The sequence below is a fragment of the Passer montanus genome, unplaced genomic scaffold (assembly GCF_014805655.1).
Source record: "Passer montanus isolate IOZ18808 unplaced genomic scaffold, ASM1480565v1 scaffold17, whole genome shotgun sequence".
Taxonomy (NCBI): Eukaryota; Metazoa; Chordata; class Aves; order Passeriformes; family Passeridae; genus Passer; species Passer montanus.
Window position 1 is genome coordinate 6070846 of NW_024364270.1, and position 13804 is coordinate 6084649.

A 13804-nucleotide genomic window follows, 5' to 3' on the forward strand; every position below is an offset into this window, starting at 1 on the left:
TGCTGAAAAAAGAGGATCACTTTCTAGTGAGGGTGAGGATTTGGCTTGAGACATCTGACTATAGGTATCCACATACAGTTATCTGTAAGTGTAGCTGCTGCTTAATTCCAGTATACACAGCAGAGATTTGATCAATGAAACAATTCCATGCACAAGGCAGCAGGTGTGTGCATTAGGGAGCAGCATAATTCTCTAAATGAGCTCCAGTGACTACACTGAAATTCAGGCATCACTGGAGACCTCTAAGTGGGCACCTCAGTTTAATGCCAGTTTCAAAAGAAATCTCTCCCAAACCATTCAGAGCTGCCCTCTGACAAGCCAGCCCTGCACAGGACAAAGCATTACTCTGGCACTTAGTTCTGAACTGACTGTGCAGGGGTTTAGGAACTCTCTCAGTGCTGGCCCCATTCTGCACTTCAGCACAGCATGCTCTCTTAATTTCAAGTTCATGTAATGTCAGACTGTGGCAAGAGCTGTAAAGCCTTGCTAAGTGCTGGTCACATCAATCAGATCAAAACCACATCATAGTTACAAAAAGAGAGAGGAGATGGATTATCCTTTTAGTAGGTGAGGGCATTATCTCAGCTTTGGATTTTAGAGCCAATGCTTTTAATGCTTTGTAGGTTGTACTTAAACCAGACTCGGCATAAAAGAGTGAAAACAGACAAGGTTATTTGAAATGCTCACCCACAACTCTGTTGTCTCAGTAATTAGTTTCATTTCAGGAAGGCTTTGTCTGAAGAGAAAGACTTAGGTTTCTCTGAGGAGCAGAAGATGGGTGTGTTCTGAATAATCTTGACAAGGCATTTGAAAACTTCCAGGAAGGCAAATAGTAAGGGAAAAAAGTAAAAAGATTGTTGGTACAACAAGGAAAGTGTCTGGAAGGGTACTTCAACCTGTACTGCATATGGAGCTCTGAAGTCCCATGTAACATCAAGGGATGGACACCATGCAGCAGTGCCATGGGCAGCTCTGTCCATTCAGGCTAACACATGCATGGAGAGCACTCAAAAATTAATGGTGGTCCCAAGGAAGAATGAGGCTGGATACTTCACTAACTTAAAATCATGGGAAAGCTCTTTCAGAATAGTGCCAGCAGTCCTGAAGTTTCCTCACACTGCAGGACAGCAGTGGCACTGCTGGAAACAGAAAACCACACAGAGCTCTGGTTGGGACTGCCTGCTCAAGATATCGGGAGGAGAAAATGTTCTAGAAGGTTTTGTTTACTTTGAACAAATTCAAGGAACAAACACAGCTATTAAGTGGCTATGGCATGTCCCAGACCCAAGGACACCATATTCTCAAGCACATTAAGAAGCAAGCAGACATCTGGAGCATGAGCAACAGCTCTTGTTTCAGAACTGCTGCCAAACAACCCATTCTAATGCTGGCAGTCTCAATCTTTAAATTCCCACCAGCTCTCCCCACAGACCATTCATCTGTGGGGTTTCCCATGCAGACCTCTTTGGAAAAATCATCTTTCTATCCAGATTTTAGTGTAATGTCAGGGAAGCAGATCATGTAAACAGTCTGAGTTCCTGAATGAAAGGAATGCAGAGAGGAGTGGAGATGAAGGACTAGAATGCAATTCCTGTAAACAAAACCATCAGCTTCTTTTGAAATAAACACATACCTATCTTCCCACTGCTTTGTGCATATATGCATAGAAGCTCAGAAAAACCCTGAGAAATATCAGAGGCACTGGTCCTGCATACGAAAAACCATTGCTTTAAGCTTTACTTAAGGAAAATATATTTATGAGAATCTAAAGCCTGCGCTGTTATGAGGCTTTGCTGTTATGTGACAGTAATCTCAAAGCTGTGGGTTAGAGGCCAAATGCATTTTTAAAATTCATTGACTTCACAATACAGTTAAAATGCATCTTATCTATTTAATACTTATTTGTTTAAATGTTCCTCTCCCCTCCCCCCCAATTTTTTTTATTAATGTCATCAGACTCAGCAATCCTGCAAAGGAAACCCAGAGGAATAACTGCAAATACAGAATTTGAGCGAGACTCTGCATATATAAATAACGTGATGAAGCAGAACATGCCGGCAGCGATTCTGAGGGTTATGAAACAAACCTTAGGATGACATTTTCAGGGCCCTAAAATGTTCATCATTATTTGCCGTCCAGGCTACCGTGCAGTACAGAAATGCCACCAGAAGATGTCAGCCATGGACCGTGAGCGAGGGCCTGGGGGGGGACTGGGAGGGAGCAGCAGGGAAGATGCTCGAGGAAACCAAATCCACAGAAATAAAACGCCCATCTGAAAAGCACTGCAAAGGCAGAGGTGTCATTGCCAATACCCTGCCATTACCTCATGTTCAAGGAAAATGAAAATTTGGGAGAAAAAGTTTCTGATCTACTAATAGTTATTTTAGTACTTCAAAAGAACCATTCCACTGAGACCTGAATGTTTGTTCAAAGCAACAAACCTGCACACATGCCTGGTATACCTATGCATGCTCACACAAACCCACCCAGCCCTCTGGGATCAAGCATGGTATCTGCTTGGTATGTGCTATAACAATGTCTTGGAGCTAAAGTTTGTGTGCTAGGTATTAAAAGCTCCATTATGACTGAAAAGGTTTTAATGCAATACATTAGAATCCAAAAAACATAGAGCAAACTGTGTCTGAGTGCTGCAGTTTTTATGTCAGCAGATTCCCATCAAGGTGCTCAAGAGAAGATATTGATTACTAAAAAGACAATTAAGTTCAGTATATTGTAGACCTACAATTTATGATTACAGTGTTTATCTACTCTTTGGCTTTTGTCCTTGCTACAAAAGATCATAACTCCAATAGATTTTTATTACTCGTTTTCTATTTCCTTATACCCATCCATAACCTTTCCTGAGTACTGGGGTGACAAGTGGAGCAGCAACAACACTCTGGTGTCTATTTCCAAATACCAGATGGAAATTCACTTTTTTTTTTAATTTTACATTATAATTGGTCCTGTAGAAACAGCAAGTTTAGCCCCTTATGAGACAGACTTTCTTCCCTTATAGCTGGTAATCCAGAAATATTTCAAGTTCACATAAAACCAATGAACAGAACAGTCTGGATTTCAAATGAAGAGCCTCTGTCCTTTTATGTTCGGCACACCAAAAAAAAAAAATTTCTGTCCCAGTCTTCAGCAAAAGGCAGGGTGTGGGGTAGTAGATTTTTGGTTCACCTGTTCTTTACGAATATAGATCTGAAGACCTCTACCTGCAGCAGTATATTTGCTGTAAAAAAGGACTGTGTTTAAAATGTTCACAGTTTCACAGTTCACAAGTACTGTTTAGCAATCAGTTATGAAAATTATTTATAAATGTATACTAATTCAGTTTTCCTGGAAATTACTGTTCATGTAAAGGTCAAGAACAGATTCAGCTCCAAAACTGCAATTTCATGACTGTTTTAGTTTCCTGTAATCATGAGTTCAGCAATGACTGTCCATATCTCAGAGAAGTTGATTAAATTACAATTATTAGGATATTTTCCTGTTATTTGGTTTACTTCAATTGAGTAAAATCAAGATAAACCACACCTAACTTGAGTCCGATGCCGTACACAACCCTATCTACCCCCACTCCAAACCAGCCTGGAATTACTTAAAGCCTCTACACCACCTACTGACCTGCAGTACTGGAATTGTAATGGAGTTCATAAACTAATACTGCAGGTCAAGGGAAGAATGCTGAAAAGGGAGACAATAAACAGACTGGTCAAGAGACATGACTTCAACCAAATTCTGGCTCCTGTGGAACTTGGAAGCTGGGAGAGCAGCACTTTGTGTCCTTGCACACCTTCAGGTTCTGCCTCTAAAGAGTAGGTGGAACTGTTCAACTTTTATCTTATGAAATACAGTCTGAGAAATCAAGGTACATTAAAATGCTCTGTATAGGAGGAAAGACAGACAATTAGTTTTTATTCCCCTTTGAATTGAACTGGCATGTGAGTCATCATCTGGGCATAACAAGGCAAGTCCCACCTTTTCCTTCTGAGGAAAACTTGCGAGTGCCTCAATTAAAAAGCAGTCTGCAATCTTTAAATGAAGGCTTCTTTAGGTTTGGGGTTTTTTGGTGGCTGTTTTTGTCTCACTATTTTGTCCCCTTTTTACATAGCTGTAATAGTTCTGTGTATTGCATGTAAAGGTAGCTCTTATGATTGCAAAAATACAGATGAGATACACAAATTATCCTAAACTGCAGTTCCAAGAGACACTGCAACATATGCAACATGTATAAAAGTAACTTTCCAACACCTATGTATGAGATTTCCAGGAGGTTTTGGTCTCTTCCAGCTTTGTGAAATGATCCGGACCCCAGCCAAAGAAATCTTTCTTTCCTATTTCAGAACACAAATAGAAACCTTCCCTACAAACAGAGCTTGACATGCACACCTGGACCTCACCAGGCGCCTTGGTCTCTCACCATTTCAAGGCAGGGAAGGCCTTCACACTCAGTCACCTCACCTTGTACCACAAGCAGTCACAAGGGTCTTCCATTAGGTCCCTTTTCCCTCACTTTGGGACAGGGCTTTTCACTTCACCAACTTCATTTAGGTGTGTCCCCTTCTGCCTCAGCAAGAGAGGAAGCAAGCTTGGGATCACAGGGGCAGCCAGCAGCTTGGCATCAAGTTTTCTTCCCTTTCTTTGCCTTGGCCTCTGCTTTGACTCCATCAGAAGGCTCTCAGCTGGCTCATTTTCTCTCTTTTGAAAAACTGGATTGCTGAACTGGCTTCTGATTTCATTCCCCAGCTGCCTGCTTCTCACACTACAATTCTCTGATCCCAGACTCACTATGAATTTATGAGCGTGTGCTGCCCAGCAGCATTTCTGTGAATTCTGCGAATTTCTGCCTTCAGCAGCCCCATCCCTATCCTGCACCTTGAAGAGTGGACAGGCAAGGTCTGTGAGGAGCAGCTGCCTCTAGGAAACAGCTGCCTGGAACATCTTGACTGAGAGATCTAAATATCTCTAACAAGTAACCAGGCTGCTGAAAACAGAAATGCTGGTTCAAAATGAAGTTCGCCTCATCTCTTCACATAATGTAGCAGTATATACATAATTAGCAATAAACTGGATAGAGATTCTGTTTTCTCAGCATTAAGCAGACAGCAGGGTAAAATAGTTATCAGAAAGACTCTATCATTAATTGTCCAGGGTGATCAGTGTTTCAACCAGACTTTTGAGTGATTTAAGCAGACTGGTCAAGCGAGTCAGAGAATTTCTCTCTCCCACTCCTTAGCACAGCATCCAGCTTGGTCCCTCCTGAGGGCTGACATCCTTCTCTAGTCATCATGCTGCTGAAGCAGATTTCATGAACAACTTAATACCAGTGGTTTCCCAAATATAGGCCACAAATCACATGCCCCTGGTCTACAGAAAGCTGGTTAGCTCTGTCAAGCTGACTCCACTCATTTCACTTAGGAAAAGAAACAACAACTGAGAAAATGAGGAAAAAAATGTACTGAAGAGAAAAAAAATTGAATGTACAGTTATATCTGTATTAGATTAACAGAAAAAGAAAGAAAACCTTACAGAGAGATGAGTAAGGAACACAAATGCTTTACTAGCGTAGTTTTTCCATGTAATTTTGTTCAATTGCTACTGAAGTTGTTAAGCAATCCTGAACAGATCTTCTACTTAACATGGTTACATTTGTGAAGAAATTTGGGAATTAGGTTTTGTTCCTGTAAAATGTACTGGCTTGTAGTGAGACTGCCCTCTTCCTGCCTTTCTGGCATACTCATAGGAGGACTGCATGGTGACAAGGGAAAGTACAAGGGAGAATAATTAATCTTGCACTGCATCTGGTTTTAACCAGAAATTTAGGAATATATTTTAAAAACCAGGTTCCGGAATAGCCAACCAAAGTACAGGCATGTTTTCCAAAATATCCAGCTCTCCAGTAACACCAAAACCCATTAAATCACAGTCTTAGCAATGACCACCAAATCCACCTCTCCCCTTCTAAGAAACAATTACTTCAAATCCTTTCCCTACCATTTCACCCCAAGGGCAAGGAATGAAAAGTGTTTATTGCATCTAGATAGCTAAAACATAACTTCTCTTGAACATGACTTAGAAAACATAGCAAATTCCTGAGTTGAGTTCTTGTGGGAAAACTTACACTAAAGATCTATCCCCTTTAGAGAAAAAAAAAAAAAAAAAAGGTCCCTCTTAAATAAAATCAAAATCCTTCTTCATCAGACCAGAAACAAAAAGGTAAGCTCTGTTTCCTTCAACACACCTGGCACTATGAGTAACACAATGGCATTTCTCTTTCCTTTTAAAGGACTTTTTCAAAGCACTACATGCTGCCCAGGTGTTCAGGGTATGGGATTTTTCTACAGTGAGCACAGAAATCACACCCTGCTTAGCTCATTCCGTGCTACTCTTTTGTTTCTTATTCTTACCTTGCTATGATTCAAAGGAATGGGTTATTACTGCTAGTAACTGTGGTCTCCAGAGCTCACAGTGCCCTGTCCTTACTACTCACTGCTGAATTATTCCTTTCCTTTAGTGAAGAAAGTCCCACCACAGCCACTCTGCTATCTCTTCATGTACTTTTAAATTCTTCCTGGTTTTTGCAGAGCTTGCAAACTCCCCTGTTTTTGCAGTTTCACTGAACGAACCTTGCTATCAGCCAGTATCAGACTCACCCACACAGCAACTCAAGGACAGACCCAGCAGAGCTCAGAGCTCTTCCACAGAATTTGCTACTGCTGAGCCACTTCCAATGCCTGTGGATACTTCCTTATTTTTGCATATCACTGATACAAGTTGTAAAAACGACATGTGCCAAACACACTTTCAAAATATATCTGAAAATACATAGTAAACTTTAAGCCCTTTTTGTCACATTTCCCAAGGATCATACAGGCTTGGTAAGAGCATACAGATTTTTTTATCAACTGAAAACCAACAAAAGCAGTAGCTTTTAAAACTTATCTGCCTGAAAAGGAAGAACCCCCAGCTCTCACCTTTCACAGCCCACAGTCTGGATGCCTTTCCAAGTTGACTGGATGCCTTTCTGGTTGACTGCTATTATTTTGCTGAGTGCTGGGACAGCCTGTCTGCTGGCAAGAGGACTCCAGCCACCCTCCTCTCATATTTGACTTACTGTAACCATTTTGCTTTAGAGCCTGTTTGCAATGTCCTGTGCTTTTACACTCTGACCTTTCTTATGTCCCCTAATTCCCCTGCACCCCAAAGCAATTGCTCTTTATTGCACTAAAGAAATAAAAGAAAAAACACAATCAGTATGAATGAGGACTTATTTTTAAACATCTTCCACAGGTTCAACAGAGCCTAGCTACTGTGATAAGTACTGCCATGTCAACACTTAAACCAAAGAACAGTGTCACTCCCCCTCCCAAGCCAAATATCATCATCTCATACAAATATCCTCCCTGCAGGCATACTCACCAGACACAAGCCCTACCTGCCATCCAGCCTGACCTTTGTTCCCATCTCTCACTGACACACCCAAAATTCTTACTGTGACACACAAACAAAAAATACTGTAGCAGACCTACAATGAAGTCAAACTTCATAAAATTATAGTTAGAGGAAGGAGAAAAGACTAACACCAGCCCCAGCCAGCTGTTTGCCCATATGAAACTGAAGTGAAAGCAGAGGCTTGCCTCCCTTGGCCTTGCAGCTTTCCATCTTGGGCCTTGGATACTAGGGCCATGTTAGTAAGAAGCAATTTAATTAAAAGTGATTTAATTATTACTTTACTTAAGAGATTATTAAAGTCCATTAAAAGCCAAAGTGATGCTTGCCAAGATCTCACAACCGTTTATTATTTTAATTCCTGCATAATGACGAGGCAAAACATGTTTTGTTTCCATCTCTTTGGTGAGGAGATATGGCACTTGGCCAGATCACAAGGAGGAAAATCCTCCTTGGTGCCAACGCCTAAGTGAACTGCATCCTGTGTCTCACCGCCTCGGTGCCCAGCGGCAGCTGACAAATCAGTCGGTATCTCGCTTTAAAACCTCCCCCTTTCTGAATATCTGCACACACTGTTATCTGCAAAAGAGCAGTGGGAAAGATGGATACAAGTTTCTTAGAGGAAGAGCAGAAAAAGAACATGACATTTTGCCAATTTGCAAATAAATGGAAGCTGATTCATCCTGTCCAGTGGGTCTTTGTATCAGCACAGTTAATGGTACTGGCCTGAAATATGTTGGTTCAGCTGTCTAGCTGCAGCAGCATAGTGGACAGCAGAATATATCTGGTGCATGGCCTGAGAGAGGAAAAAAACACACAGAAAGTGCTTACCTCTAAATCTTCCTCCCTGCATAGGTACTTCAGTTGTTTACTTTCCATAATCACACAGCTCTGACTGCCTCGCAGGGCCAGAAAAGATTGTTAATAGATTCAAAAAGTAAGTATTTGGCAGCATTGATAAAGGCATTTCCTGAACCCTTCAGTTAAGTGGTTTTGACTCCATGGTATTAAAAAATGAGTAAAATACACAGAACACTCCAATTGCAGAGATAAATAATCATCTGCTGGGATAACCTTCATTAGATTTAGAATGTAAACTGAACTACATTTCAGCTTAAGCACTGAAAAATCTCAAGAGGTATCAGTAAAGCAAAAGATAACTAAAGAAAATGGACAATCACAGTCATCTACTGTAGAACAGTCAAGTAGCCAAATGAGATCTGTTTTTCTTTGTTTAAAGTGTCACAAAATACATTTCAATTGTGTTCAAGAAAAAAGGTCATGAAATAACAGACTTGAAAAGTTTTAAATCCTTATTTACATATAGATCAGACAAAAATACCAAAGTAAAATGCCTTGAAAGGTCTGCATCTTTGCTTACCCACAGAACAGACAGACCAAAGACATCAGCTTTATTCATTCATTTTAGTAACACTTTTGGATATGGGACTTAGTTTCTACTTGGAATACTTTGACCTCTCATCTAAGGTCAATTTACAACTCTATGGGTGGACCTCGTAACAAAATTCAAAAGGTGGTAAGGCTCTGTGTTACAGAGGCAGCCCTGTGGACACCTGTTGGTCACTGCTGCCTCTGAACTAGTACAGAACATTCTCACTTCTTATTGAAACCCCAAAGAGCAATCTGCTTTCTTCTACCAGTGGAATAAGTAACACAGCTATTATCAGGAGTACACTCCCACAGAAGGAAGCCAGAGCAACTCCTCCTCTCAATTGCCTCAGCTACAATATTAGCAGCATTCTAAAAGCCAGGTAAACTCAGTGAATAGGGTGCCAAATAAAAAGGATGTGATTCCTACACAGAGTTTCTCAGTGAAGACTGCTGACAGGGAGCTGAATGAAGAGGATGCTTGCAGAGCTGCTGGGATAACCTTCATTAGATTTAGAATGTAAACTGAATTACATTTCAGTCACTTCAATCAAAACAAGAAGCACCTTTCTTGAGATCCAGTTCTGGGCTTTTACAATCCAGTACACCCAGAAGAGTAACTTTCCACTGATTCTAAACTTTTTCTTAAAAATTCATAAAAGCATCACTGTTTTACACAGGCATAGTGAATTACATTAAGATATACTCAATTACGTCACTCAGTAACATTATATTCAATGTGCTTCTTAAAGACTTTTAAAATTATTTTGTTCCACAACACTATCTGGCATACAACTATCTGGCACACTACAAAAACAGGGAGTATTTTCTTGGGGGGAGTGTTTCTTTTTCGTAAATCTCTCAGCAGGTGTTAAGGGAGAATTTTCTAGATTTAAATCTGCAAATGCAGCAGGAGGGCTCTCAGATACAGGGAAATCAGAATTCCTCCAAACAGTCCTGACACTTTAGCAAGTGGTTCCCATGTTATCCTGAGAACCAGCTCTGTCATGCTTCTGCTAGAGATCTAAATGCTTAGAGCTAGCCATCCCCCAAAATACCATAACTAATCAACATTACCATAGCATACTAGAAATTACACTGTATATAAAAATCAATGTCGAACATTTCTGACCACTCATCTACAGCCCAGCATAGTCTAGGAAAGATACGATCTAAGCCCTAGGTAAAGATGGTAATTTGCATTTCTTCAAGGGTAGAAAGTCATATTCTTTTCCTTTTTAAGTGTCTGTGCAAAGGTGAGCAAATGAAAAGCTAGAGATTACATTTTTCTCATAAAAACACTTAACTGTACTGCAGTGATAACTGGAACTACTTCTAGATCTCTAAAAAATATTCAGTTTGTCATCCTTTCCTTGTTGAAAATTAGGAGAAAAAAATGCTGGAGAAAACTAGTTTTACTTCATTCTTACACAAAAATATCCTCTCCCTGATATTCAATCCTGCATAGTCTCAACCCACACATTTTCTCGTTTTCTCCCTGCTTTAAATAAATATATAGCCTTATAAATCCCAGAATCTGGAGAGTGAAAATTGAAAGTGACCATTCTTTTAAATGTCACTTCTCATACAAAGCCAAAGCAACAGAATTACAGGAGGGTTTAAGTGATATTTTACTACAAACCATAGTGAGCTGAAGCAATTAAATGAGCAGAAAGAGTCATTCAGCTGGGAACAATTAGCAGTTTCTCTATAATTGCTTCACAGAGAAATATGGGAGTTATTTCAAGAGAGTCTCAACTTGCAAAGCTTCAGCAGTTTTACTGTCCCCACCCATTAAAAATATATTTGGTAGCTGGCTGTAAACACACATACACTGTTGCAATCAAAATTTTAAACTCTAAACTGCATCATTGTTATAATGAGCCTTCAGGCAAAAGCAGAGATTAACATTTCTGAGAGAGAAAAACAAAGATTTCATTCCACTACCTGTCTACAAAACCTGATTTGCAGGGAGAAATACTAATGGAGAGTATATCAAGATGCCAATTATCAACCTCCACATGTCTAAAATATAACCTTGTGTAACAGAAAAACACTGTCTTTCTTTTAAATTATGTTAGTGTTCTTAGAAAACACTGATACAAAGAAAAGACATTTAATCCTACTTTGTTGCAGATTACACAATAGCTCATTTAACGAGCCTGCAATACTTAAATATCTTCAGGTCCTTTAATCAAGGACAACCCATAACAATTGCTTGAGTTCCCACCCTAAAAGACTAAGAGGAGATTGAGTTCTCATTTTTGCTGCTGCTACTTTTTAAGTGAATCTTTTTGGTATTCCAGAAAGCATAAATTTTATTAGCTGTAACACCTAAAGAGGTTAACAATAAGACAATCAATTATAAAACCTGCTCATTTTCAACAGTGGTTCTGTTTACCAAAAAAAAGGTAGAGGCAGAGCAGTAGCACAAAATATGCATATATTTTCATTACCTCCCCTATTAATGGAATTCCAGATCTCAAAGTTTGATTCTTATATTATTTAATATTTTTTAACATTTACAGCATATTAATTAAAAATCAAGCTACGTTTAGATTATCTTTGCAGTACAGATAAGGCTTTATCTCTTGTTATCTGTAGATAACAAAGAGCTTTACCACAAAAATAATTAAGTGTCAAAGGCATCCTTATGGATACCAAAGATGGCCTTCTTACCTCAAAGTTTTCTTCTAAAACTTACACAACTACTGCCAAAGTTGAGTTTATCCTCTCAGTAATTATAGCCACAGAAAGATTTCCTGAAGAAAGCCTAAAATACAGCTACAAAAGTAAGAGTCTTCTGGCTCCTCCATTAGCAACATCCACTACAACTCCATCACTAATTACTAAGCATGTTTTACATACTTTGGCCCAAACCAGTAGAAAATCCAAGTTAAGACACCTCTAGAATGCTGCTGCAATTCTCTGCTATACTACAGCCCTTGCAGGACTGCAGAGGGAAGTGACAGCTGTGCTCTCTAAGAAGTCCACCAAGGTAAGCACTCAGAAACAATGCTGGATGTTGTCTTTTTAGCCAAATTTTCTTCAATGAAGAATCAGAATGGTTTGGATTAGAAGGGACCTCGAAGATGATCTAATTCCCCTGCCCCTTGCCATGCAGAAGAATGCCTTTCACTAGACCAGGCTGCCCAAAGCCCAAAAGAAAACAAGGACTTACAGTCTTAAGACCTTACCTTCAAATCCGCTCCTGGAATTCTTCTGAAGACATTTTAACTTCTATTGCTGTTAAAAGAAGTCCCGGTGGGTTTGGGTTTATTGACGTAAGCACCTTCAGGTGCTTCAGGCTATAAAATGAGCCCAACTTAAAGGTGTTAAAAGTATTTTTACTAGGGGGAGCAACTTTCTCTTCAAGAAAAGGTCTAGCGATAAAAAAACAAAACGTTGTCTTTTTACGTGGTATAAAAGATGTCACAATTTCACAATTTCCTAATCAAATATTAAAACATGCTAATTGCTTACTATTACATGAAATGCCTCTGGTGAATGCAGAAATTGAAGATCAATTTAGTTTAAACAGAAATCCCTCCTGAGATACCAGCAAGAGAGACCATGGCTGCTGGGTGTGAATTAGGCCTCCCTGCTCAAGGAATGCCAAGTGAAACATATGCACCCATTTCCATACCTGAAGGGCTGTCAACTGCTAGACAGGAAGGGCTCAGCTGCAAACCTGTAGATTTAGGTGGAAATTCACTGCATGGAGGATTGGGCTATTTTGGGACACATCAGATGGATGTGTATCCAAATGCCCACCATTACTCTTACATGTGATATTCCCACAAAGTTTCACTTTTCATAGTTGGAGACTAACAGAACTTTTTAAGCTGCAACTAGAACATTAGATTGTCTCAGTATTCTTATAAATATTCAATTCCTCTCAAAACCTTGGTAAGCTCTTAAGTGTCACAAACCAACTGTCAGCAGCAGTACATTCCTCAGTCTATGAGAAAAATTTTTCATATAAAATATTTGAGGTTTTTTAAGAAAGGAGAAAATCCAGCAAATAGGTATATGGATATTGTTACACTTCACAGATACCACTTAAATTTCTAGAAGAACAAGGGAAAGAAGAATATACCAAAAGATACAAATAGTTAAGTTATGAGAGAAAAATTAGAATACCCATGGGAAAACAAAGTGCTAAGATCAGGTAGCTACTGTATGGCAAATCCAGGGATTAAAGGAGGAGCACAGAAAAAGCACTTGTGTACTTGGAACTAAAATTTGCCACCAAGACTGAGGAACCTAAAATGCCAAAGGTAAAAACTGAGGAAATGCAGTTTCATATTTTAAAACAATTCTAAAAGCCACCATGATTTCATAAAGGCAGTCATCCTTACCCAAATTCACCTAACATTTTAAATTTATTAAGTGCAAATGCTCTTAATGGATAATGTCTTATCCATAAAGTGCCCATGGTGTTGAATGCACGGCTGTTTACGGTATTTATGTTTGCATTCTTTTAAAACAACATTACAAGCTTTATGATAAAATGCCATATAGTCATTATCTCCCTGATATTTATTGATTATCCACTTGCTCTCTTTATGTGTAGTCGGCAGCTATGAGTGAAAAGGAGATTGCCCTTAACAACCCTGCTTGTGAGGGAGAACACTTACTTTCACAGAGCTTTGGAAGTTAAATCAATTCACTTTCTGCAGAAACAGCAGTGTAACATCTTGCTTTTCCTGGGAAAGTTTATACTTCTGCTTTGAAGTGGAGAAAAAAATCATTTCTATCTAATTGACGGAAGGATACTCACTATTACCTGAAGCAAAAAAGTATAGTGTAAATAGATTTCTCTCTTGTGTGTCTGCATATGCATACACTTCCAAGCTCCAATGTGAATGCAAAACTCATTTTAGCAGTTCAGATTGGGAATGACACACTACAGAGGACAAATCTAGTTAGAATTTTAGAGAGACAATATTAATTC